We start from the raw sequence: 3,953 nt of genomic DNA, 5'->3' as shown, positions 1-3,953 counted from the left end.
TGAAAGGGATACTAGTATTTCTGAATTATACTTTTCCTTCTTAAAGAGAGAATTTGTTTCTTTGTTGTTGCTATCATTGTCATCATTGCTAATTAACTCAAACCCTACTAATCATGTTTTTTTGGGTGAAACAACGAGGAGAAAGGACTAGAAAGAATGCAAGTGTGATCAAGTTCTCTCTTGAGAAAGCAGTCGCTAATACTGTAAACTAAGAACAGAAGAAATCATTACATTGCCCAAGATTACGATTACCTGTCCTACCAGAAAGTGTCCTCCATTTTCAGTCAAGTCACTTTGACTTCTTAAAACATCTGCTGGTTGGTGATAGTTAAACTTGCTGGGGAAAAACCTAACCTATTCACTGTCGTGAGATATCTGTGGAGGTTGTATTGATAGGCTCTTGTGTCTTCTGGCTTCTAATGGATTGGCCATTGAGAAGCCTGAGAAAGAAGCCAAAGAAATGAGAAGAGAGAATATTTATTATCTTGTTTTGTTCTGTTTTGTTCCCTCTGAGAGATGACTCCAGGATAAAACTCAGTTTCTTCTGTAGAAGATCTCTCCTTCTCTCGGTGAAGCTGACCTTACAGGACTCTTTCTCCTTTCCAGTTCTGACTCACTGAGGTTAGGATTACTGATAGCCACTGTTGCTAGTTCTAAGTTCCTGCACTATTCCTTGAAGTTCTCCTACAGTCAACTGACTTTGTAAGTAATCAGTTCCTTTGGAAATAAATCTTTCACATATTATTTGAACTATAATGTGTCATCTCTCTCCGATTGGGATTTTGATACATTAAATAGAATTGATTTTTTTTTCTTTTTAGTTGTATTATTTTACTTCAAATTAAATTCAAAATGAAGGACGCATCACTCCTATATTCACTACTTGTTAAGAATTCTGCATAGATAAAGGTGTCGTGTGGAGGGAAGTAATGAAATACATGGTTCCTATGGAATCTCAACCTCCAGAAAACCAGCAAATCTTGGATAAAGTACTCATCAGAAAGCTACACACAGAGGGTGGTTTCTAAGGATAAAATTTGGGGAAAACATCTTAACAGAACTAGATAAAGTAGAACAATCTAGCAAAGCAAATATATGCATAAGTCCTTACAGGAGAACAGAGTAAGAAAATGGAAAATAATCTAAACATCAAAGACCAATGATATGAAAAGAAGATAAAAATGAAATTCATAAAGTGGAAGAATTAAGCAAAACAGCCACCAGTTTAGATGCAGCTAGAACTTGAGTAAACACTATCATGTTTTCTGGGACAGACCTTATGCCTTATTTTTTAATGATCATCCACACATTTATTTACTCATTTACTTGTCCAGTCATTTATCAAATTTTTATCGACTGATATTATTTGCCAGACATTACACCTAACTGTGAGAATTCAATGGTGAAGAAAATACTGACGTGGCTCACAAATCTATTAGTGAGGGATAAGGAAGGACTATCATTGGTGCACAGAGACACAAAAATGGTCAGGTAACTCAGTCTTCAGTAAGTTAGAAGGCTAACGCCAATTAAGGATTTATTTAGGAAGTGATTTCAGAAACAACTTGTACAGTGGTGATGAATTGATTCAAGAAAAAGAAGAAAGCCAACAAGGTATGTTAATAAGTAAGCTATCATGGGCAAGTAGAACTCAATCCCACTGAGATCCTTTGGACCCATGCATAATATCTGTCTCAGAATTTTTACACCAGAGGATGAGAATGAGAGAGTCTTTTTCCATCAATCCATTATTGTCACTGATGGTTGCTCCCCATGGAAATTCATTTCTCTGAACTTCTGGTCTATGCGCAGGCCAAGATCAAGAAAATACAGGAAAAGTATAGTGTCAAGGGCATATGTATGGTCATTGATAGCATCTGCCACAGATTCCTGGAGAGAATATCTAAACTTATTATTTTAGATCTGTACTGTTCACATCACTAGCTTCATGTATATTCGTGAATTAAAATTTATTAAAAATAAATAAAATTTTAAAAAATCAGTTTTCTGCTGTAACACTAGTCACTATTCAAGTGCTTACCAGTCATGTATGCCTTGAAGTATTGGATAATGCTAAGACCATTTTCATTATCGAAGGAAATTCTATTGGACAGCAGTGTCCAAGACATAAAATTAAAGAAAACTAAATTTAAAAAGTAACTAAACACTTTAATGAAAAGAAATAAGATATTTTCAATGGGTAGTTTTATTCTAGAAAAATAAATATATTAAAAGAACACATAAAAATTTCTATCTAACTTTAAAGCTAAAACCACAGTCTAAGGTCATTTCCATTTTTTTGGAGGAATTAAAACTTTCATTTGAGATGCTTCGTAGTTTTGTATACAATTATCGCCATTCATTTGCCGATTAACTTAAATATTGTGTTCATACGCGCAGCCCTGAACGATCTCCACTTGCTCTCTCAGAGTAACATAAATCCTTATATTATTCATGTAATATTTAATATTCTGAGTATTACTGAATATACTGTATAATGCTAATTTACATGGGAAACACCTCCAAAATATTTGAGGAAAGAGTTAACGTAGCAAGTTTGTTTCACTCAGTTTGTCTTTCCTCTAAAGCCATTGATAACCCTTGGTAAAAATCTGAGCACTAAGTTACTAGACTGTTCAGAGAATTACCTGGTAATGATGCAGTCTTGTGCTCCTGAGGCAATGGGTCGGAATGAACCAGGTTGTTAGAATGTTTAAAGTTAAGTTTGAGAACTCATGGAGCCTGGTGACTAGTTTGGGGTCCATACCATAATTAGTCATGTGGCAAGTGTGTGACCCAGCTCTCTTCATAAGCTTTGGATTTTAAAACTCAAATAGTCTATTCTTGGAAGGCTCCTTTCACATGTGTCACTGTGGTTTGGAGCTAAAGAGGGAGATGCATTCTTGCAATTCTCGCAAAATGAGAACAGTAAAGCCTGCATTTGACCTCTTCGGCCGTAGCCTATGTATGTCTTTGTCGTACTGTGCTGGTGCTATAAAACTTGTTGTAATAAATCTTACCTGTGAGTATAACTCTATGTTCTCTTGTGTTAGTCCTTCCAGCAAATTATCAAACTGATAGATGATCATGGAATCTCTAAGACAATTTTTAATCATTTATTCTTAATGCATATTTCAGAAATTAATATTTAATTCAAAAATTTTGAGTTCATTCTAAAATTATTGATAAAATATTTGGACTGCTTTTAGTTTTTTGAGAATTATACTTCTTAAAGATGTTGAATAGAAACTAGATGAAAATAGAATAGAGTATATAAAATTCAGTTGCCATCCCTACTCTTGCAGTGATAATAAAAAACAGAGAAATATATTTTAAATATATGTTCAGGAGTAATTGAGGTATATATTTTTAGCATACAAATACAAAATCAATTTACATAGTTATTTTGAATTAGGATAATAAAAAACATCCAAGCTATTTTTTTATAATACAAATAAGCTTTGCATGACATTTGATCCTGTTGAAAACATTCATGGAGACATTTGTTTCACACCAAAATGTTCTTGATATTTGGTCCTATCCAAAATGTCCACAGAGACAACACCAAAAAGTCTTGATATTTGGTCTTATCAAAAACATTCATACTTAAAAAACAGTCCCTTGGTTCAAATAACCTATAACATTTATTTACAATTTTGGTTTATAAAATTAAACCTCTAAACATAAAAATGGATACATAAAAAAATATTATCATGTTTCACTGGTCCAATAACTGTGTTCTGGCTGTATTGCCAATAATAACACTTCCCACCTTGGTAGACTAGCTAATCCTGGCACATGGAGTTAAAAAGATGGGTCAGTGTGGACCAAATGCTTCCGTGGACATTTTAGACAAGACCAAATTTCAAGGACCCTTTGGCATGGACCAAATGTCTCCATGGGTGTTTCATATAGGACCAAATGCCTGCTAATACAAACAAGTGTCTTTATAA

This window comes from Pteropus vampyrus, unplaced genomic scaffold, assembly GCF_000151845.1.
Source record: "Pteropus vampyrus isolate Shadow unplaced genomic scaffold, Pvam_2.0 Scaffold27, whole genome shotgun sequence".
Classification (NCBI taxonomy): domain Eukaryota; kingdom Metazoa; phylum Chordata; class Mammalia; order Chiroptera; family Pteropodidae; genus Pteropus; species Pteropus vampyrus.
Note: the sequence above shows the minus strand (reverse complement) of the source record.